General features: G+C 45.1%; 1 protein-coding gene across 6 annotated transcripts in view; it reads right to left on the bottom strand.

The window, feature by feature from the left end:
• The window catches only part of LOC121878351 (peroxisome proliferator-activated receptor alpha-like), a 38075-nt gene that overhangs the window by 11071 nt on the left and 1568 nt on the right, over positions 1 to 25436 (bottom strand). Inside the window, exons 2-3 of one of the 6 annotated variants that reach the window (XM_042384524.1) lie at positions 21888 to 21946; positions 16553 to 16622 (exon numbers count right to left, since the gene is read on the bottom strand). The exons of 1 other annotated variant lie outside the window; for it this stretch is intronic. The gene's annotated coding sequence lies outside the window, so the exon portion shown is untranslated. Of the gene's footprint in view, positions 1 to 4702; positions 4849 to 13852; positions 14015 to 16552; positions 16623 to 21887; positions 21947 to 25436 lie in introns of those variants that run through there. 4 more of the 6 variants (XM_042384525.1, XM_042384523.1, XM_042384526.1 and 1 more) reach the window with 4 other exon arrangements.

Here is a 25436-nt window from a genome sequence, read left to right as displayed (position 1 = left end):
GTTCTGGTCACCGTATTACAGAATGGATATAGAATCCTTGGAAAGAATCCAGAGGAGAATGACAAGACTAATCCCGGGCATTAGGAACCTTGAGTAGAGACAGGTTAAAGCATCTTAATTTGCACTCCCTCGAGAGACGTAGAGTGAGGGGCAACATGATAGAGGTGTATAAATGGAAGTCAGGGTTAAACAAAGGGGATATTACAAAGGTACTCAAATTATCCAACATGGAGCGAACTCGCAACAACGGTTTTAAATTAGACAAATTTAGATTTCGGTGTGAAATGGGTAAACACTGGTTTGGAAATAGTAGTGGATGAATGGAACAAGTTACCAAATATCATCATTAACTCGAATACGCTGGATAGCTTCAAACATAGGTTGGATGCTCATATGAGCAATAGGGGTTGGGTAGAAACGGGACTGCCCAGTATGGGTCACTAGGCCCGCTGCAGTTTCCTCCATTCTTATGTTCTTAAGTCATTTGTGTCCAATGTATATTTTCAGCCTTCGGGCTGCAGAAATTTTTCAATAAACCGTTAATTATTTATTATTATTATTAAACTGCAGTTGATAATTTTAGTCCTCACATGTGTGTGAAATGAGCACAGCTCCCAATGCTGTATACTAATATACGGTACTAGTAAATAAAGACTGAAACTTCACATAAACAAACCTTCAGTAAGATTTTCAGTACAGTATTTACATTATCAAGTAAAACAATTTGGTGGCCAACATTCACGTGTTTCCCTCATGTGATATTCTAAACTGCTAAGAGAAGTAATTTTGCTTGCAGTTCTGGCCTAATCTTTTTCAAGGAGGTTCTAACAGACACGGACAAAAAAATGCGGCAAGGACACGTCCTCCCTTGTCAAAGCTAGGGTATGGTCTAGGTGTTGACACTGTCGTGCCGATGCTCATTAATTCTACAATATGAGCCTATTGTGACCTGGGCATTACCTGCCAAACCTCTCCACCGTCAACGTATGGTGCAGAAGCAGTCTGGCAGATAACATTAATCAACCACCCCCACAGGCTAGTAAGCTGACAAATGTTTCAGAGATTAGGGAAGTAACCAAGTATAGACAAATTATTGTGGGCGAGACCAGCTGGGTCAACTATGCGAGTGTTGTGGCGCCCCTGTGTGTCTGCTGACGTCACTACACAAGCACCAGCTTGACCAATCGGTCCTACACTACTGTCACTTCCGCAAAAGAACAAGTTCAGTGTTCACCGATATGGGAGCTTCCTGCTACATGCTAGAGGTCGTCTAAAACTATCAACACTGTGTCAACGGCAGTTTTTTCTACACCTTTTTTTATACATTTTGCATATACAGCAAACACATCTCCCACATTATCTAAAAATTGTTACCTTCAACTCCTTATTACACCTGGCTGGGGTCATTTATGTATCCCATATATATCAGCGGCATCAGCTAACGTATTACTGCTGTAATATACAGGTATGTGTCCTCAACTTAAACCGGCAACAGGAAAAAATTCGACGTAAAATGAGTTAGCGACAGTATTGTATGGGGAAGGTGAGCGGTAGAGGGAGGGCGAGGACGTATTGGTGATCACGGTTGTGGTGACCTCGAGGCGACGGATCGTGGCTAGGCAAGCTCTGGCCCAGCCATAGGGTCCGTTTGGGTTGCTAGGGTGGCCGGCGAGCCTGCTTAACACGGTCCCTCCAGCTCCCTGGGCCCCACCGGGCTGGGCAGACTCCGGTCGGGTGTGTTAAGTGAGACAGTGTTGGGCGAGGTTGTAGTGGATGCTTGCAGCAGCCAGAGGCGACAGGTCACATAGCCATCCACGTACACACCATCACACCCACACCACACTTATCTCCTCCCTCCCCCCATAGTATACAATCTAATACTAGTCTCCTAAACTCACTAAATAAAGACTTTCAATATTTCTTTCTCCCAATCCTTCCCTCTTACTCACTACGACTGTTTTACGTGAGGGTAGCAATACGGTCCAAGGCCGGGTAAAATGATGAGCATTCTTCCTTACATTACGAACGAACGTAAAAAAAATAAGTACATTACCATTTAAGAAATACAACCTGTTTATAAGGTGATTTGTGTGTGTGTGTGGTTAACATATTAGCGAATGCAGTGTAGGGTAGGTTTAGAGACAGGGTAGATAGGCACAATAGATATAGGAGCCCTGTATCACTGGCTGCCCCAGCCTCACACGCACATTTCCTGCTCTCTATTCCGTTTGTCAACAATGCAGTGGTTCCCACACTTACACATACCCCCCTCCGCCCTTCTTCACAGCAAAAAAATGGTCACCAGTGGTCACAATCGTCACCAGTGGATCAGTCTATATGCAGCCCTACCTCACCTTGGAAGGAGTACCGGATCCTGGGTTGGACCACATAATATATAAAGGAACCAGTCAAACATTACTTTATAGGGTACAATCACCAACAGGGAGACTAATTAAAGGTACGTCAACAACAGAACAAAACCTCCCCATGTCTCTACTTTATTGCAAATAAGAAAGGGTAAAATACGGCTGTAGCTCCACGGAAGGAGATATCGCCCTTGTCTCAACTTATCTGACGATTTTAGGAGATAACGGGAGCATGTTTAGCTGCCAACGGTGAGGGGTAAATTGGACGGGGGGGGGGGTATGGAAATAGGGGAGATAAATGTTAAAATAGCTAAAAAGAATCCCATGGAATTACCGTTCAATATTCATATTACAAAAAACACAATATGGAATGATAACAGCAAAGAAGTGTAAATACGACTGGGATTTTCTTCTGCCATATTCCGTCCACTCCTAGTGTTAAGGAGGGAAGGCATCAAGTCTCCATACGTAAAAAAATAATATGGTATGGTCACTACAAATGTAAATAAAGGGAGAATTAAACCACCTTATCACTCCACCACACCAATTTATATCTATCGACGTATGAATCAGCCCATTGAGTAAGATACGTATATTTTACCTCTCGAGTGCGACGACTTAACCCCTTGAGTATAATATTTAATCCCTTATGTAGGATGTCTTTACCCTTCCAATACAATGGCTATTTATCCTTTAAGTACAATAACTGTATTTGTGAGATTAAAGTCATCGCACTCAAAAGGGTTTAAACAGATGAATGCGCCTCCTCGTTACCAGGATACTAGACATTCACTCACTCGACTCGTTGCAGTGTTACTTGTCTGCATTAGCTATTTCTATGGTTTTTTAGTGATTGTACTTCTGAAGACGGGGTTTGTTATATGATTACTGCATCACAAAACACCAACCACTAGCACTTTACAACCTGTCGTTCCAGGACCTTGATCTTCAGATTATAATTCCTTAAGACTGCTGGCTACCTTGATCACTCCTTCAGGGCTTGACGAGTTGGACAATGGTTGGTGTACCTATCAAATTCTCTGCCAGGACTTGACTCTTGAGCCGTCGATAGCTGATCAGTTGTTAAGAGCGGTGGATTGTAGTTATAAAAAGACACTCATCTGATTCATCCACTCAGTCACACACACCACTGACCAGGTTATGTTACGCCTATACCATTCCTGGCTCTTGTGATATTTGACCCATATCTCTTCTAATCAATGTCGCGAACTCTCACATAATGCCATGACAACAAAACACATTGTCCTGCCCCCTCGACAACAAATAACTGCTCGTCACGGCACTTATCCCATGGACAACAAATAAATATGCTAATCACGGCACTGCGTCCCCCCGACAACAAATAACTGCTCGTCACGGCACTGCCATCCCCCACGGACAACAAATAAATATGCTAATCACGGCACTGCGTCCCCCGACAACAAATAACTGCTCGTCACGGCACCCCCACGGACAACAACAAATGCTAATCACGGCACTGCGTCCCCCCACGGACGACAAATAACTGCTCGTCACGGCACTGCGCCCCCACGGACAACAAATAACTATGCTAGTCACGGCACTGCGTCCCCCACGGACAACAAATAACTGCTCGTCACGGCACTGCCCCCACACGGACAACAAATAACTATGCTAGTCACGGCACTGCGTCCCCCCCACGGACAACAAATAACTGCTCGTCACGGCACTGCCCCCACACGGACAACAAATAACTATGCTATCACGGCACTCCCCCCCCACGGACAACAAATAACTGCTCGTCACGGCACTGCGCCCCCCACACGGACAACAAATAACTATGCTAGTCACGGCACTGCGTCCCCCCACGGACAACAAATAACTGCTCGTCACGGCACTGCGCCCCCACACGGACAACAAATAAATATGCTAATCACGGCACTGCGTCCCCCCGGACAACAAATAACTGCTCGTCACGGCACTGCGCCCCCACACGGACAACAAATAACTATGCTAGTCACGGCACTGCGTTCCCCAACGGACAACAAATAACTGCTCGTCACGGCACTGCGCCCCCCACACGGACAACAAAGAACTATGCTAGTCACGGCACTGCGTTCCCCCATCCACCCGGTGGGTCAGAATGGGTCAGGCGGGGTTATGCGGAAGTGTAGGCTGGCCGGCAAGGTCAAAGGTCAATAACGCAGGTAGTAGCATTTCGAATGACAAACAGGAAATTCCCGACAAAAACTTAACTTAAGGTCAAACTTAAAAAAAAAGCCTTCTGTATCCTGCATAATTCGATTGATACTTCCTACAGTCACGTACAAGAACCAGTTCAAGAAATAGTGACTCACTACAGCAGAGTAGAGTTGGCGGAACAGAGCCAGCACTGCCATAACAAATGACAAGTTGCCAACTATCATCTCACTCTAGGTGTATGGTAGGTGTAGGGCGAAGGCAACGCGGCGGCACCTTATGGTGTGCCGAGGTGCACTACAACAATGCAAGACAAAACGACAACGCAACTCTCCTTGCAGACCAGTGAAAGTTTGAGGACATGCCAGCTGTACGAGGACATGGCTATTGGGGCGTGGTGCGGGAGGGTGGAAGGTGAGAGGAGAGGGGTGCCTGCAGCAGGGGAAGGCCAGCAGCACTATTCCGGCAGGTCATGGTGAAAGCATGGCAACAGTCTGCTGTTGCTACTAGGAAACTCGACGACCCGCTGACACCACACACAGTGCTGCTGGTCATACAAAACTGTATTACCGCGGTGCTAACATTTTATTGTCATAAAATGCGTACCTCCCGCATGATAATGATTGAGCAAACAAGCACCAGGTTAACTGTATAACGCCACGTTATAAAATACAACTAGGTGGCAACGCGGCGGCCCTCAACGCAAGGCCACCCCACTTTACTCTCCAACAACTCAAGGTTGACGTAGTGGCTCCTACTCGTCTCGTTATCACTCATCTTGACTAGGGTTGCTGGATCATTCAGTAATTTCCTGGCGAGGAACTGATCATCCATCATCCTGCCCCCGCATAACCTCTTGTATACTGGTGGCGTCGACGTGCCCATAAATTGATGCCACAAGGAAATTTCAACATATAAATGGCCATACTTTGGTAAATATAATCATGCACATGTTTTGAGTAGATAGACAACTACTATAAATTCAGTTTTAAACACATCTAGCCAAACCTAAATATATCTTAACTAAATTAACCATACATATCCTCACTAAAAATATAAATAACCTATACAACCGACAGTATAGCTACATAATCATCAACGTTTCTTCCCTCTCTATTTTTCATCAGTTGTGTAGTTTAGCGTCCTTGTACGACTGCTGATATATAATCATTTCCACTCGGTCACCCCCAAAACACGAGGACAGTACGCAACCTGATACCACACACGGATAGTAACAGCGGCTACAACCAGACGTCTGATCGCATGTCGAAACATTACCCTAAAAAAAAAAGTGCAATTTGTTTTACTGTTCTGATTATTACTGTTGGTTCAATACCCCGAAACAGCCGCGGCAATAAAGAAAAAAAGGGGGGGCTTATCCCGAGACGGTATGAGACACGAAACAAGGCGTGCAGCCACTGAATAAATTATCATGGATAAAAACTTGTATACAGAACAGCCCTGAGGCGCCCGAGCACAGTTTGGGCTTACCTGCAGTTTGTCAAAAGATTACATGGAATACTCTTAATTTGTATGGAAATTTGTAAAGATGCTTCTTCAGTTACAATTGTGCTAAGTGAATAATGACGGAATGCATGTGATCTTGAAATGCAATTATACTCCCGACATACTCGTGTATTTGGGTGCGTTAACCAGGGTTGTATGCCTACTTATACAGAATTTTTTAGATCCTATCCCATAATTTGAGTGGCTGACTCGTGCGCATACAGGGATTCCGTGGTTGGATTATAAACTGTAGTTTGAGTGAGTGGCTTGGAGTTGGTGGAAGAGCGGAGGGGTGACGAAGCGAAGGGATGAGAGAGAGAGAGAGAGAGAGAGAGAGAGAGAGAAGAAAATGGAAAGGTTGGGGGAGGGGGCAGGGTTGCTGGTAAAGCTCCCCCAAACTGCCAGGATCGTGTGTAAGACCACAGCTGCGCGACACAAGTTTATGATTGTGGAATGGCGCGGGTGTGGTGGTGATGCCCCCCATCCCAACCCCAGGCGAGTGTACTGGTGCAGGAGTCACTCTCACGCCACCTCCCCTTCCCTCCCTACTAGTAACTGCGTCACAACCCTAGACGTTCGTCGATATGGTCCTTTGTTAGACGGGCGAGTTGTATCCGGGCCCAAGGGTGTAGAGGCCCGTGAGGGAGGCCTGTGTGATACCTTACAGTTACGGTCCTAAACATGAGCGAAATGTGATGTTCCGGGGACGGCCACCAAACCATAACAAACAAAACGGTTCAAACTTAAAACACATACCAACTTGCAGAATACGAAATGCATTTAAGCGAATAGAAAAGTTCCATATACATTTATTATGTGAATTCCTCGTTGTTGTTTAAACAAACGACGCAACAGAAGACGGTAAACTGACGGTATTATAATCTTTAGTGATAGTGAATTATGTCATAACTTAGTTGACCATGGCCTTGTGCATCTGGATTAGTGTCTTATTAACCAGTTTGTTGCGGGCAGTTTCTTGCGGGCGGTGAAATACTGCGAGAATCAATTCATTGTACATAAAACAAAACAAAAAACAATCAAATCGCAAAGTAATCCAACAGAGAAAACAAAGAGTAGCCATTCCTTCGAGCATCTTCAAACAAAAACACGAAAAACAATGTTAACGCTTCATAAAACTACCTTAGCAATGGCGGCGTAAAATGCAACACTGAAACCTCTTCGAACGTGGTATCAAGTGGAGATATCCGGTGTAGTGCGACCTAGTAATTTGTAACTGACACATCATTCATTCATCTTATGTTCTTGATCAAGTGGGTACATCAAGTGCCATCCTGCCATGTGTTCACATCATGGAATATGTCTAATGAGAAGTCTACAGTGGGGGAGGGGGGGAGGCAACTCACAACAGCTCTCCTGCACAACACGAGAATAAACACAAAAGGTTAAAATTTGTTAATATTCAGTTCCATTTTCAGCCATCTTGGAGTATGACTGAGAAAGACCCAGCTATCAGCTCAATTCTGTGGTTAATTATACCCAATAAGGGAATATGGCAGCGTCGCAGTCTGACTCAACACAGCCACAACGACCTTCAAATCCTCTACTAATAAAGGTGATGACGTCAAACATTCCTCACGTTGAGAGGTAATCATGTCTTGATCGTACCACAGAATGTCATGCATTACAACAACCTTCATCTAATGGTAGAAATGGTCTGCCTGGAGATACACCCGAGCTTCAGCTTTAAACGATCGATAAAAGCAGCTCATGGGCCTCGCGGAGGGAGGGTTCGCGACTCGTACGGTAGCACAGGGGTGGATGACGTCGCCGATTCCTCTACGGTCACCTTAATCCTTTTATCAGGAGTGTGGGAGGCGGTGTGTGTGTTTTGGTGGATTGCTAGGCAGCTGTTATACCACCACCCAGTGAAAATAATGCTTACTGTAATCAGGGTCCACAACAGCCCTCCAGTACACAGGCTCGAGATATGCTATTGTTACACTTATGAAGGTTCCCCGTCACTTGTCTGTGCTACATATCACCATAGTGCTGATAAGGTGTAGGCTAGAGGCCCCGAGTGCCATATACAGCCCTGCTACACACTACTGCCACATCTACAGTACAGTACTCTCAGGCTAAAATTAGTCACGAGTCACGTGATCGGTTCATCTCCTGGACACACCCAGCTAGCGCTCTTCACACACCCAACAATTATGCTACCTGTTATGTACAACACTCAGTGCTATATCACACCTTGCCATTATCTATAAATACAGCCCAATATATACTCTGTACATACAAACAAACTGATGGACGAGGGAAGCAGCAGTTTAGGGGACGATTGGGGTGGTGGTGGCAGTCTAGGCTAGGGAGGAGTGTATAGGAAGAGAGACGTTAGCGACAGGGACGGCCGTGGTAGAGAAAGGCATCAAGTAGAGGTAGGAAGGGGGAAGCAAGGTAAGGGAGGTGGTGGTGGACGGGGAGGGAGGCGATGGTGGTGGACGGGGAGGGAGGCGGTAGACCAGCTAGCGGGTACGGTGATGCAACACAATACACGGCTCCAACACAATCTACCTCCCAGACTGGGGATGAACGCACCAGGCAGTTTGATGGGCCAAGCGGATAGAAGTGAAAAAAAAGGGAGGGGGGGGATGATTCACAGTTTCTGAGGACCTGCGGTAACACGTGGGAAGGGAAGAGGGAGGGGAAGGTTGGGAGGAGGGTGAGGGGAAGTTAGGGAGGAGGAGGGTTACCTCGTGTTTAGGGGTGGGAGTAGTGGGGATGCCGAGCCCCAAGATGTGACGAAGAGAATGGCCCCAACACACAAGTGGGGAGACACAAGAAACAAAACACACAGCAGGTATAGGTGGGGCAGTAGAAGGGAGCAAATAGCAAGTACTGTATAGGTGGTAGTAGGAGGAGGGACCAACACACAGGTAGAGGGAGGAGAGCAATAAAGACACATACCCCCTTCTTCACCCTGACCTGTTCACAAGATACTCGAGGATATGGTGTTCAGGGTTAAGGCTCGGGTATCCTAAAAGATTACGAATTTCCGGCCCAGATTAGACTCCTAAGCTGTCCTCCACACTTCACGTTACACATATATATCTTTCATACACACGAACAAAAACACCAACACATTGTACAGTATAGAAGAGCATCTGCCACACCTTGTAATAATAGTGACAATGTACTCCGACACGACTATCTACACTAAGTTCCATACAGTTTGTTATCCTACCACCCATAGGCCTACCCATGCTGCACGACACACCGCCCCACATGTTGGCATTAACGAGTGTTCTCTGTTGGGGTCTACTACAGGGATATCGTCGTCAGGATACTAAATATTTAAGTGTAACCATTACGACACAACCACAAGATACCCAGCTGGTAAAGTCCCTCATCAATCCTTCGTCTCTGGACTTTTATTTCTTGGGGGCAGTGTGAGTGGGTGATATCTGATGTAAAAAAAAAACCTGTCGCTGTTACACCTGCTGCAGCCATACCATACATAACACGCACTGCCGTTACAACACCTGCGTCACATACGTCACCGCTGTCATATAAATCTCTCAAAGTTGAAGGATTTATATACAAAGCTACACCTGCCCCTCCGTTGACCAACATCACTTTACAACGTTGGCTCCAGCTCCGCCACATCCACACATTAAGACCGCATGATACACCGTCATTATCACACACACCGCTACATCATTACCACTACACCTGAGTAATTATTCGGCGACACGTTTGTACCTCCAATCCTCCCTTACAAATCATTATTTTTGATACCACACCTGGCATGTGTACGTAGGTGTATACGACCCCCCCCCCCACACACACACACACACACACGAGACCCAGTTTAAACGCAATATTGCACACTCAAGAGGGCAACAGCTTGGAGTAGTGACGTCGATAAAGGCAGTGATATACTAAGATCAAGAACCCAGCACAAGACATTGAAGACGTCGACACGTTGTGAAAGGGTAAACATTCATAGTTGGTCATTGTTATGCTTTCTTCCTCATAACGCTGATACGGCCCATGGGTACAGCGAGAGAAGAGTTACGTAACCAGAGACACAGCACCGTCCCGACACACATACATAGTTACCCCCCGTACCCAATACTGAGCAGCCCACACAATCTACCTGTAAGTGCCACCTTCCAGTGACAACAAAAACCGAAGTTACATGTGATCACAACAGCTCGACAGATAACAAGCTCACACCCTACACGACACAACTCTGCCCCCCTACCATATACAGTAGTCTGTGAATGGTGATAGGTAATACGTGCTAGACTTAATCACAACACCCGGACCTATTACAGGTTTCATCCAGTAATAACACCTCCCTACCCCCCACCCACCACCTTGTACAATGATCTAGGAGAGTCATGGTAGAAAGACGTCCAGATACTCAAATATTATCGCGCCAATTTACTGGAGGACCAACCCATCCTTACGGACGAGTAAATAAAGACAAAGATACAGTAGTCATCTTCAGGGGCGACTATCGTGTAAATTGAAATAAGAGGAAGTACATTTCTTTAACGTTACGTCATTAGAGAAACACATACGAGTGTTAGTATACTGTACATATAAGGGCACATCACTAGCGTAGCTAGGGGGGGGCGGGGGCGGTCCGCCCCGGGCGGCACTTTTGGGTCTGCTCATCACCCATATCTGCAGCTACTGGAGACGTTAATCCTTCCCTTTGTATCGGCGGCAAGTTAATCCTTGTCGTGTCTGACCTAACACCTGACCCACATCATCACGGCCACGTCATGAGCTACGTACACCCTTGCTATGCGCCCCCCACCCCGCCACACACAACCTGTAACCTGTTGAGGATTAAGGAAACAACTTCAAACAAGTACGCCAGTGAGCTCATGTGGTGTGGGTCAGGTGTTAGGTCAGACACGACGAGGATTAACTTGCCGCCGATACAAAGGGAAGAATTAACGTCTCCAGTAGCTGCAAAACCATGCAGTCTCGGGTCATATCAGTTCATGTACAGCCGACCAATCCACCAGTTACAAGCAATTCACTTCAGTTCTCCACAAGTCTCCATCGTGACAAGACGAGGGGAGGCTAGACGACTTTTAAGTTCTCTTGTGTTTTCGATCCAGTTATTTACTTGGTTGGAAGACATAATACTATAAGGTAAGAAATATTAAAGTATTGGTTAAAAAATATTGATGTGACCTTTGCTGCGGTACTGAGATTAAATATTAAGATTTTGTTTCACAGCATTGCGATTTTATACTAAGACACTATCCTCACTGGGGTACAGACAAAAGCCCCCCCGACAAAAGCCACCCAGACAAAAGCCCCCCAGACGAAAGCCACCCAGACAAAAGCCCCCTACTTTGATCGGGGTGGCTTTTGTCTGACAACAGTAAGGCAAACTATTTTATATATATATATATATATATATATATATATATATATATATATATATATATATATATATATATATATATATATATATAAAAGAGTGAGTCACTGTGCAATATGTATTTTTTGTAGGGTCACGGGGGGACAAACTCAAGGGCCGCCCCGGGCGGCACACACTCTAGCTACGCCACTGGGGCACATGTAAGATGAGTGGGTGGGTAAGTACCGGGGTGGGTAAGAACCGGGGTGGGTACAGTGGGAATCCTCCTCACATACTAGGAGTTATTGTCCTCTGGATCAGCTGGACTTACTTGTCAAACACCTTGTTGTGACCCACACTGATTGTGCTCCCGCAGTTCTACCTAGACTAAAATCTAAAGTGTAGCTCGGTACAGTACGTGGCGCTGCTCAACAGGACACTTTGCAATTGCATATCCTCCGTCAAAGGAATATTGGAATTATTCTAAAACGTCATTATAAAGGGGTTTATTCGCCCATTTAAATATTTCGAAAATTCTAGAACAAATTCATCCTTCTTGGAAAGTATAAGTGTGGGTACAACGTTTCAAAACAGTCCACTCAGTTATCCAGATTTTTCTTTCAATGCAGACACAAAGACATACTATTTCTATATCCCTAGACGGTGGCAAAACCCGGAGGAGGGATCACACAGGTATAGAGCAAGGTGTGGTGCCCTACCTCAGACAGTGTCCAGCCATCTAGGGCGCACACACACAATGGATCTGGCTAGAAGACCATCCCCCCCAGTCATGCAGCTTGTCTACCTCCTGCTCTCTCAGTGGGTTGTCATAATACATGCACCAACATAAAACAGTGAGGACTTCCGTTAACTTGTTCCATATTCAATTCGTGGGTCAGGCTGCTAACGGGTTCAGTGTTCTGGTCATCTGTTGCCATTGCCCCGTGTTGTCACTTTACCTAAATTAAAACTTGTGACGAAAGATACATTTAATATTATGTCCTTTTAAGTTTTGGCATCATAAACCTCAGTTTATATCACCCCAGCTCTACAAGTGGCTAACACGACACCAAGAATGTCAAACAGAATAATTGTAACTCGTGGTCGGGGAACTAAACTAAATACAATAACTCAACCGGAAACACGGGACGGCCACACAGCTACCTGATCCCTTGGTACCTCTCAGCAGCGTTTGCGTGACCTTAACACGGGTGGAGTTAGGTTCACATGTGATCTAGGTGCTGGAGTTACACAACACTGAGAGGTATAGTGTAAACAGCACCTGATATATACTTCATACATCTATTCCTCGGTCCTCCCCTCTCTGGGGTTTAGGAGCAGCCCGGGACACCTCCAGGGACTCAGTGACGGTGGTGGGCTGGTTACTGTTATACACCCCTGAATACACTACATAGCACTTTACGAAGTCTTTATGCACATACTGTACAGGCAAAAATACACGCACATTATGAACGTCAGAAGATGCATATACGCTGCGAAATACACAAACGCACACACACTCTCCACGACCTCATCTGCAAATTTGGCGAGAAGCTACTGCACCATCCTCGACCCGAGATCCCTCGTCCGCGAATTGCTGTTCGACACCACAACCAGCTCATACGAGCATGTACTCGCTATAAGAACAGCCTAGTCCCAACCACTGTAAAAATTATCAACAACTCGTAATCAATCAGTGTGTTCACTCCCCGTCAATCTTACGTTTTTGCACTGTTACTATGTTGAAATGTCCTGTAGTATGACCTTCTCCTCACCTTGTTTTTATATATCATATTTGTATCACTTAAGTTACTTGTATGCTATTTGCCAATCAAGTGACCCATATCCCAATTGTGTAACTATATTTTCAGCCTTTCGGTTGTAATGCTCTTTCAATAAACCGATAATATAATTATTATTTTACACACACGCATGCCCTGCACAGAAGCCGCACCACACGCATACACGCTCATATTCTGTGTTCGCCAGAATAAACAGTACACCCATCAGTGTTAGTATAGTAAGCGTTCTTCACGGCAAACTGATCAAAAGGTCCCTGGTTACAATATGCCCCAGCCTTACCTAAATTAATGTACGGTAACCTAACAACATAGCTGCCGTAACTTGTAGTAATGTTCCCTAACTTATCCTAAGTATTAAGAATGTGGCTCAGTCTTAATGGAACCAAATTCTAGGTTATATTAGGTTGGGGGTCAATGACGACTGGGGTCCACTGGAGTCTGGTAGTACGACAGATGAAAACCGCAATATAGAGAGAATAGGGAGAGGTGGGTGAGGGAGGGCTGGGTGGTGGTATGCCCTGGAACACCTGAGGGTCGTGGCTCATGCTATGGCGCCTCTCAAGTGTCAGGACCGAGGGAGGAGTATTGATCGCTCTCGTTTACCGCGGCCACCCACAAGCACACACGTTAAATGTCACCGCCGCTCTTACTGTATCTACGCCGCCCTGCCCAGTGTTCGCTGTGAGGACGTTCACCAACTGCTAGAGTGGCGCGTCATCACACTTGTTGGGGTGGCGCGTCATCACACTTGTTGGGGTGGCGCGTCATCACACTTGTTGGGGTGGCGCGTCATCACACTTGTTGGGGGTGGCGCGTCATCACACTTGTTGGGGGTGGCGCGTTATCACACTTGTTGACTCACCTCAACACTTGCCGGGGTGAGGAAACCACAACTGCACACTAGCGTGGGAAGGAAAGTCAGCTTCACCACCAACACACTCGGGGTGACGGTGGGAGGGGTGTGTGAGGGCGAGTGTGACCGTGTAAGTGGTGGTGTGGGGTGTGGTGTGGAAGAAGGTGTGGAGGGGTATAGACGAAGATATGGGAAGTGTGGACGAAGATATGGGAGGTGTGGACGAAGATATGGGAGGTGTGGACGAAGATATGGGAGGTGTGGACGAAGATATGGGAATGGATGCTGGTATGAGGGGTATTTAGTACAACAAAAGCCTCTTGCCCGACAACTAATCAAGGTGCCATTCTCAAGTCTGGCTGGGGTTTGGTGCCCCTAGATGGCTCCCCACTCCAAACGTTTCTAAGCTCTCTCTTACCAATGGCACTCCCAGATTTTACTTTACTCCACGAACACAAAACTAACTAGCTAACTAACTCATCAACTCACCCATTCACTCTCTAACTCACTCACTGGCAGAGGGAATGATCACAAACGTTTCCAGATCAGCTAAGGTTATAAGGTCCGGTTATTAAAGGATTCTTGTTAACAGATGACGTAGCGACCCAGATATTCGATGAATCTCTCAAGTAAGAGGGGAGGAGGTGAGAGGAGGAATTCAAAACGACTCTGAATTCTTGTTTGCGTGCGTGCGTGTGTGCGTGTGTGTGTCAGTGTTGAGGAGCGGGGGAAGGGGGGGGTCAAGACTGTCAAAATGGGAGCTACACCATAATCGCAGTTAACAAGAGAGAGAGAGAGAGAGAGAGAGAGAGAGAGAGAGAGAGAGAGAGAGAGACAGACAGAGACAGAGAGAGAGAGAGAGACGTTCAATTACTACCGACCTCACTCACTACACCTTGTACCACCCTACTGACATTTCTTATGACCAGGTACACCCCACCCCCTCTTATTGATCACACTACGACACATTCCTCCCTCTTACTAACCACACTACCACATTCTCCTCCCTTCTTACTAACCACACCACCACATTCTCCTCCCTCTTACTGATCACACTACCACACATTCCTCCCTCTTACTAACCACACCACCACATTCTCCTCCCTCTTACTGGCCACACACACACACACACACACACTTTCTCACGGAGAGAGGGGTGACCAACACAAGCAACCACACACACCTGGTTCAACAAAGTGGTGCGGGGACGTTGAAGCATTCAGCTATCGACGACCACACAGCCACAAGTCGCTCAGCCCGACAGGGAGAAGTGGCGCCAAGGGTTTGCATAATTAACAACAGTATTCAATCTGGGTGAAACACGGGGCAATAAAGCACCGCAACACACTGAAGGAATAACATTGTTTAAGGATGCCCCTGTTAGCTTGGAGTTAATGTTGGTGGAGGAGGAGCTGGTGGTGGAGAAGAATGCTGTGGAGGAAGAGTGGTGGCGAGGAAGGTGGTGGTGAAGGGTATGGACGAAGGTAGTAGTGGTGGTGATGAAGAAGGGTGTGGAGAAGGAAAGAGGAGGAGAAGGAAGAAGGGTATGGAGAAGGAAAGAGGAAAGAGAAGGAAGAAGGGTATGGAGAAGGAAAGTGGAGGAGAAGGAAGAAGGGTATGGAGAAAAATATACAAATAAAAGTAAACGGGGTGTAACTTGACAAGAACGGGGGGATAGACGCGATCCACACACTCACGCTGCACCCTTAACCCAGGACAAGTGCCAAGAGAAAGAAAAATGTTTTGAAATGTGTAGAACAATACGTAAATACTTGTTACTGGGGCTTAAGTGAGAGTTAACACATGCCAATGGGTTATGGAGAGAGATCCTTTGGTGTTCACAACAAATAGTGCTACAACTCTATGCTATGGGGTTTCAAAATGACGATACCTGACAGGCTACAGTATATATCTACATAGAATTAAACATAAGGTTACAGTATATCAAGGTTACAGTATATCAAGGACCCATGTATCTAGACAGTGGAGCTTAGGATACAGGTGAGGAGAGAGAGATACGTGCACTACAAAATCAGCAAGACTCTTCAACGACACAGTGGGGGGAGGGAAGACAATTTGATGAATGGCGCTGTTATACTGACGTCAAGGATGTAATCAGTGATGTAGCGATGATGGATCACAAGGGGGCAGGGGAAATAAAACATCAGTATCCAGAGAAATTAAGGGGTTACACAAGGACCCAGACACACACAAAAAAAAGAAAAAAAAAAGAAAAAAAGATTCACACTTAACGCCGGTGGATTTCAAAAAAAGATAAATTCTCTCATCATCACAAACAACAGATTACTTTACTAATAACAATGACTTATTTTTTTTTAAACTTACACCTGTACTAACGAGATAGATTCGCTGTATATCCTAACTTATCCACCATCACCAGTGTCCACCTCTACCACCATAAACAAACTACCCCGAATTATACCTACACCACCCACCCAACACACCTATAATTACCACACTATAACCTCACACTTACGGAAGAGTTGAGGTAAAGCCCCAATAGCAGCTATAATTGTCGCCTGGGGGCCGGTCCCTGGACGACACTCCTATGGGTGGGGGAAGAGAGAGTTAGAATGTAAATCTGAAGTTATGTTTTCCAGCGAGGTGAATGGAAAGGAGAGAGGGACCAACGCACGCACGCAAGCGAGCACGCACTCTCTCTCTCACGCAAGCAAGCGAGCACGCTCTCTCTCACGCACGCAAGCGAGCACGCTCTCTCTCTCTCTCTCTCTCTCTCTCTCTCTCTCTCTCTCTCTCTCTCTCTCTCGTGTAAACAATGTGGCTGTTTATTCATGGTTGTGTGTGTGCTTGCAGGAGAGGGTGGTAAACTTGTAAAGGGTGTTGTGGTGGTGATGAGGTGTGGTGGTGATGAGGTGTGCTGGTGATGAGGTGTGCTGGTGATGAGGTGTGCTGGTGATGAGGTGTGCTGGTGAAGAGGTGTGCTGGTGATGTAGTACTAAGCAAGCGTTTCCCTCACCACAACACAGACAGGTGGCGTTGCTCATCCCCCCCTCCCGCCTCCCCTCCGTCACACACACATCAACACGTCCCCGTCCTCATTATGTACTGGGGTAATGACCACGACTGAGTACACTGTGTGAGAGAGAGATTCAAAGCACACGAATAGAAGGGTGTGCTGGCTGAAGTATAGGTTAGAGAACATAGCGTTTTGCGAAAGTTAAAATTTAAGTTATAAATTCTGGGTAAATTATAAAAGTTCATTATGGACAAGTCACTTAAAATCTTACAAAAAAAATAGAGGAGGAGAGATATTAAGAGAATGAGAGAGAGAGAGAGAGAGAGAGAGAGAGAGAGAGAGAGAGAGAGAGAGTGTGTGTGTGTGTGTGTGTGTGTGTGTGTCCCCCATCCCACATCATGAGTACAATTTCAAACATGAGATGAGAGCCTGGGGGGAGTTAATCTTCAAGGAATCCAAAAATTTTCACGAACGAAAAACATAAATCCTGATTTCTGGTAATGAGATGACCGCATGTGTTATTTATATACATCCTCCTAACACAAGATACATAGCGTTATCTAGCCTATAGATCTATGCTGCTTCAATCACCATACATTACCTCAGTCTTGGGGTTCATCAGAGAGAGAGAGAGAGAGAGAGAGAGTGGGAGAGTGGGAGAGAGAGAGGGAGAGAGAGAGAGAGAGGTCTGTATCATAAAATATCACCCGGGATGTATCAAGTCGCTACAGTGATTTATATACTGTAATCTGGGTAGTGATCAGCCAGCCTACAATACAGTATATCCTCCTGCGTATTTTCCCGCCAAGAGGCTTCTGGTGTTTATGTGAGGTTCAAAGACCGGAAAACTTTTGACCTCGGTTTACAGCAGCAAAATTATGGCGAGGTCTTTCTCCGTTTTAGTTAATAAATCTGTCTCACTATTAGAGCTCAAGACATTATTTAGTTGGGTTTTACGGATGAAGTAAGAAATGTAGGAGTTAAGAGTGTTTGGCCAATAACATTTCGAAAAAAATGACAAACATAAGCAATAGGATTCAGTTATCGTGGTAGATACTAAACGTCTTATTTCATCGTTACTTAACATAGGAGTTGCGGCTAAGAAACGCTTACTCTATGATGACGTGATGCAGACGAGTTATTCAAGTATATAAACAAGTGTATTCTATCTATATTTTTTTAAATGGGTCAGATAATAAATGGACACCCTATGTTTTAGTGTTAGACCCACGTGTATCTGTAAATAAGGATTGCACTTATAGCACACAGGCGTTGTGCCAGCCAACGCCCAACCCGTTTGGAATCATCAAGGCTGGGCTGTGAACGGACACTTTCTATATGGCCTGTCTTGATAGGAGTCCAGGTAAACGCTGCCATGACGAATAAACAGTACGACAAATCTGGCTAATCGAAAGGCTTTAAATGTACACAATATAATAAGACCACAGCTCCAAAGACCAGTTTTAAAAAGTACAGCAATAATAATTTCGTATAAAATTATTACAGGAATTAAAATGCCAATATAAAACATGACTTCAAAGGCTTAACACAATTAAAATAAAATATAAAGTTACTTTATTTAATATTTACTCAAAGTTTACTGGCTATCCAAGATATTTGGTGGTGTAGTCAGGGCTCACTGCCTGACAGACGATTATTTTCCCAGAAATATTCTCCCTACCGTTGCCTGTCAACAAATTTAATGCTGCACGCAGCCCTAAACAGTCTATGGTTGGTTCTGTTCTGTTACCACGCTGCTGTGCCTCAAACGTAGTGATCGCCGCACAACCCGACACTAGCGATAAAAAAAAACCAGGAAATCTAACAAAAACAAGTTAAACACAATATAAAATCTTATATTCAAACAGGCACTTTCAAGATGGGGTCGCTGTTAGACAGTTGGTACAACACCTGTCCACCCTTGGTGCATTAGGTTCTGGCAGAGCGGTGATGCCCAGATAAATTTGCATGCAATGTTTGGGAGTCATAGAGGCTGACATTTGGCAAGACATTACTGATATTTACTCCCATAGATACGCTGCTAATATCTGCTGTACACAAACAGCCTCCAAACACGTGCTACAACGAAATGCCACTGCACACGTAACACCAACGACGCAATGACTGTTATGCCTTTCTTAACCTAGTCTTACCTAACCTCATCCCTTACCTAATCATGCTAACCTACCCTTACCTAACCTTTATTTCCCGAGTCAAGCCAAAGTTTTCCCCAGTCTGGACAGTTCGCTTCTAAAATTGTACTATTCTATTGAAAGGGGTGTCCATCATCGCATTCAATGTGTGTGTGTAGACGATGTTACGTTTAAAATATCTTGGTGAGGTATTATTCAAGAAACTAAAAACAATAGGATTTCATATTCAGAACACACCGGGGTGAAGATTCATGGTATACGAGGAGCCTGGCAGGTGTAGAAACATTAAATACATTAAAAAAGAAACAGGTACACCATTCTTTAAACAAATAAAAGTTCCTCTTATACTGCGCGAGGGTTGAATTTTTTTTGGTGTGTTTACTGCAGTGAGCAGGTCATTGACAGCCACACAGCTTCTGGGTCACTTGACTTAAGTTACTCTAAGCTAAGGTGATCACAACAGTGGGTCTGGTAGGTTGGAGCCAGTTAAAGATATGTACACCGGTATTTATGTCAGTTAATGACTATGACACAAATACACAAATAAATGTATTAATAAAATAAGTGTAAAGGTGAAGGCTTGTAAATAAATATGCTACAGTACACACAACAAATGGTAACATCAGCACAGTGAAGTGGACAGCAGCAGCAAGCTCTATGATACTAGACAAAGACCCCCAGGCTGGTGGAGGTCCCTCACCTAGCCTGGGTACACTGCCCTCCTCTTTCCATACCTGCCCTTCTACCTCCTAAACCTGCTCTACACTTGCCTCTCATCATGGGATTTTATACTTCCCAGCGAGGAGACGTGTTAAAAATTCTAGATTAGTGGTAGTAAATCGTCATTTTCATTATTTTGTGGTGCTAAGTTTGATCAACAAGACAATCAGAGATGGGATACCTAGTCCCAGTCGTGCCGCAGGAACCAGAAACCTTTGCTTGTGATGTCAGTCCACTCTTCGGGCACGTATTTATTTAATGAACCTATAAAAGGTCATATTGTTTCATTACCAAACATGAATGGTTTTTAATGGAGTTGTTTCTGATGTTGTGACCTTGACCTTTAACGACCTCCCAAAAAGGTTCAGTGCTTCATCCATGACGTTTGGCCAGATTTGGTCAGGTATGGTTGAGATATACTTCACGGCATTGTTAACGATGGTGCGGAAACTGACAGGCGGACTGGACTGACTGATATACATGGTCATTCCAATTTCTTTCAAATAATAATAAATTAATAATAATAATAATAATAATAATGTAATAGTAATAATAATACAAGGCACTGCTCTCTGGTACCTCGTAGTGTAGTCAAATCACATTAACAGTGTCATGACGTCAATGATGAAGAATGAAGAACCAACCAGAGGGAGAAGAGTGGCGGGGTTTATACACGGAAATATTACCATCGCCTTTACGTTTCATCGGCCAAGTTATGAGCAGCCAGCCAATGAGTGACGCTACAACAATGGAGAGCGTCAGCAATCGGTTTGAATTCGGAAATCGATTAATGAGTAATGCTAACCGATCGATAATCCATTTCCAAGTTGATAATTCCACAGCCTTTGTTGCGGGGTGGCTGATGAACGGGTGAAAAAGGAAGCTTTATATACAGTATAGATGTGTGGGATTATCCTCGCATGAAAAAACAAAAGAAACAAAAATGGCCAGATACAGTATATACATATTCATTAACTATTTATAACCGTCAACGCGTTACTGAAAAGCTTATACAAGTCCCTCTTATCAATTCTATTGTTAGTATTCATTATTTTCGGTTCTAATCTAGTCCATATTATGCCATCCGAGGTCGTTTCTCTGCGTTGAAATAGTTACAAGCGATTCTCCTTCAAATTATCGAAAAGTTAGGTGATGCTACATTACAACTGATGAAACCAAATGGTAATGGGTAACGCAGCCAGACCATCATCTTGGATTCCTTAAGTTTCGTATGAAGCTGCTTCAGGCAACTGCTTGGAATCATCACAAACACCGCAGCCTGAAAGCCTGTCATTAGTGGACAGAAAGGTTAATGGTGGCACTATGTGTGATCAGCAGCCTGTGAGGTAGTCAATGGGGTACAGGGTACTGCAAGGGTTGACGACATCGCGGGAAGGGTCGTGACGTCAGCAGTCGCCCACACGCTGCGTGGAGCGACGCTTGCATGCACGAGTAGGGACTGTCGTTGCCAGATAAATCAATATTTTCCCGTTTCCGCCTCCATCTCCCTCAATACACTACTCGAGCGGCCGTTTTCAAGGGCAGGGTGAAGGACACGTCCGTCTTCCACTCAGACACGTAAAATTATCATACACGTAATTCACGTACGTTAATACTAATTAAATACTATCAAGCTCTCGCAGGGATTGGATGGGGTAATAAAAGGCGGGAGGCGGCGGGGTGAAGTGGGGGAGAAGAGGTAGTACGAGGCGGGTGGGGGTAGTATGAGGTAAGAGGAAAAAGTGAGGGGGCGAGAAGAGGAACTGAATAAGTAAGAGGCAATAATGGGTGAAAGGAACCAAGAGGGGCAGCCCCAGAAAGACCGGGAGAGTGAAGGTAAGAGAGGGGGGAGGTTCCAGGGAGCGGCAGAGGACGTACAAAGGGTGTGGGCCGGGATCATGACTGCTGGCTTGGGGGAGGGGACTCATGCAGGGGGGAGAACTGGCTGGATACACACTTACCGGTGATGGCGGCGAAAACTGAGGACGAGGTGCCCAGACACACAAGACGCCGAAGAGTACTGAAGATCAAGAGAGTTAATGGTGACTGACTATGGTTAAGACCAGATTCAATACAAAGTGTGAGAGGAGAAAAGGTGTGTGAGGGGGGTGACAAGAAGGGTAAGGAAGTGGACGAGAGTGAGTGGGAAGAGTGGGTGATACAAGACTTGTGATGAGGGGATCATAGTAACCTGGGGTGAGGGGAGACATCTAAATGACCTTCACACATCCAGACCTTGGCAGCGGACGTAAAGAGCTCTGGGAGGTGACAGCTGACGGCTAACCGGGTTTCGGCAATTCCCGTCACACATGCCTTAGTGGCTTCAGAAAAAGGACGGCTGAAAGGCTGTCAACAAGTCCAGACAGACACGTCGCGGCGGTTCAAAAAGGAAAGGTCTGGCGGCTGGCTCACCGGCACAACACCGCCGCCATCCTGGAGTGGCGGCCCCCTGACTACTTCTTACAGGCTACACTGGGAAATATGCATCCAAACATTTTTATTTTAGCTCACGTTGATAATTGTGTGTGTAACGTCATCCCAGGAAACTGATAGTGTGATTGCGAATATTTATATAATACTAACAAGTCTGCAATACATTCCAAAATCAGGGATTCCCAAACATTCAGATTGTAACAAACGTGACAAGGGGATGAAGAAAAGTAAATAAGGCTCTACATGCACGAGTCCCCCCAATACCTTTAGGCTAATGCAATAAATATTTCTGAAGCTAACGTGTTTACTTTCAATACCTGTCATACACCCCACAAACAACGTGACTGCACCCATAGCCTCTCTGCTTCCCGTGTCACAGACACGTAAATGCCAGATAAAATAAATAAACAGAAGATTAACGACTAAGAACCACGAACCAGAGAGCTAAAAAAAAAAAAAACCCTGTTTGAGCCTTAAAGTTGGGTGCATGTTAGGTGGGTGGGGGCGAGGGGTCACGAGGTACACAGGACCACTGACACAGCACGCCGTGTCCAACGTTTCACGTTGCTTGGCGCGAGTTACCCCGCCTTCCCTGGTACATGATGCTCAGTTTCTGTGTTGGTCAAATGGTTGAGATGAATGCTGCAGCCCCCCACCCTGATATCGATACGCCTGTGATTGTGTGTGTACCTGTCATCTATGTATATAAAAATGTTGAGAGTATCTTAAGAAGAAGAGTTATGTTACGTGAATTTCATTTGCAGTCTGTAAGAGTTTGACGACTCGACCTTCCATGCAAAAGCCACGACCACTGATCCGAGCGCAGGTGAGGGCGTCTAGAGTTGCATTAAAGCCAAAATCCTATGTCGCCTGCAGTATTTAGGAATGGACCTGTTGTGTCTTAATTCCACGCCGCATCATTTTGGCATCGCAAACACAAGTCACGTGAAAGAGCATTCCCCGTACAGTTTATATTTTCATGACAAAACGTGGTGGGTCCCTAATAATGTCAAGTGCCAAGACTGTCACCAGGGGGAGGGACACTTGGTCAGGAAGGGATGTGGCGTGGGAATATGGGCACAATGGGAGTGTAAGGAGGCACAAATTTGACAGTAAAGGATATGATTTTTAGTGTATTTGTGATGCGTATGCGCCAGGTTCCAGGAGGAAAGGTGCTGATAGTAGTTGGGTTGGGGGCCCCGGGGCCACTGGGAGGGACTACTTGGAGGCTGGAACCAGGCGTGGTTGGCGATGAATGGACAAGTCGGGCACATGGCGAATGTAAAGGCACAGAGTGGGACAGACCCGGAGGGGGGCTGCGTAAGTGGGGAGGCATGCCTCACTGGGGAGTAACCAGCTTGAGGTAGCCACGAGAGGGGAGCGAGTGGCGGCAAAATTCGCCATATTTTGTTGCATAGAGCTCTACAAACCGACGACTCTCCTCTATGCGTTGCTCAAGTTTGCGAAGAGGAACAGGCCCCCTATCTCACAGAGGAAGAATTTAGGACCACGGGTGGATTCAAAAGGCTTGGAAGCGTCAGGGTAGAGTTAAGGAGACATCAAGAATCTAGGGTTGGCAGCTGGCTGTATCCAGGCTTGTGTTAAACAATTCACCATCCTTTCATGGGGTCCAGATAGCATGGATTGGTGACATCCACACTTCGTTCTAAAACATGGAGACCAGAACTCGATCCCACCTTGAACTGCACGGTTATATAAGCCACCACCAACAAAACTAATATGACAAAACATCATGAAATTAATGCATGGTGGAAAATCCCAACTTAAATAAGGCTACAAGGATACGACAAATATAATACCGGGCGGTGAGATAAGGAACACTTTCACTTAGCAACTCTACACTGGTTTTCCTTCAATAAAACTAAAACACGAACTCTACACATTACTCCCATAAGCAATCAAGTTCAGTGCCCCGCTCTTGTGCTACATTGTTTTATAAGGAAAATAAAATCCACATATAACTGACATCTCGCTCGCCTTGACTTACAGCCAGTGTGCCCCTGACATTAATAAGAATAAAAACGTGGTACGTCCATGTTCATCCCCGTAGTTTTACTTTTTACTCTACAAACTTGTACTTTCGGCCTTTTTTTTCATCCACTCCGTACGAATGTGTGTCTGCCCTTAGGTAGAACAAAACGTTTTCTTTGCGTTATTTTGAAAGAAAAAATAGTTGAGATATATACAGTATGTCACTCTACATTCAAATGACACAAACGTCTTGGATATTCTCACGAGAAATATTAACGTCAAACGAGTCAGGCTTCGTCTAGCTCTAGCAGCAAGTGATGATGATCTTAATATACATGTACTATTTGCCCAATGTACTTTTTTCTTTAAAGTAGCAGTGAATATATAAAACGTAATGGCTAGGTGGAACAAGTTATCAAGTTACCGTTGGGAAGCTTCAGACATACACGTAGGTTGGGCAGATATAGGAGTGATAAAGGATGGACGTAAACAGGGCTACCTAGAGTAGTGTCAATAAGCCCGCTGCAGCGCCTTCATTCGTATGTGCTTAAGTCATCCAGGTTATTTTCATCACTGACACTTTATATACCAATTGGACAATATCTTAGCCGAAAATTTTACAACGGTTAAATTCCTGTCTAAATAATTCCAGACAGCTTAACAAACCTAATTTATTTTGTTGGCATAATACCGTTGGGATAAGTTAAATTACGGGAGATGGGAAAATAGCTACAAACAATTTCTTGCAGGCCTCTCCCTTTACCACTACTGCTCAATACCCCAACCCGCTGGCCGTAACGTTAGCCCATACAAAGGACACATCCGTAATGAACAATGTTTCATGGTCAAATTGTTTTCTTCGCGTTTTTCATAACCGTAAAAAAAAATCTTGTGTATTAATAAAGTTTAAATTATGAAATATAGGTGTACTGTTTCTCGTCGATTTTAAGTGCTTCATGGTCGTTTTCCTGCCATGATAAACTGCTACGTCAAGGTCAAACTGTCTTGCCCTTCAAACTCTAAATATCGAGTCATGGATCCAGATTCTCAAAGATTCGTAAGATAAACATTCCTTGTTCACTTTG

The sequence above is a fragment of the Homarus americanus genome, unplaced genomic scaffold (assembly GCF_018991925.1).
Source record: "Homarus americanus isolate GMGI-L3 unplaced genomic scaffold, GMGI_Hamer_2.0 scaffold41027, whole genome shotgun sequence".
Classification (NCBI taxonomy): Eukaryota; Metazoa; Arthropoda; class Malacostraca; order Decapoda; family Nephropidae; genus Homarus; species Homarus americanus.
The sequence above is the reverse complement of the archived record's forward strand: the minus strand, read 5'-3'. Positions and strand labels throughout refer to the sequence as shown.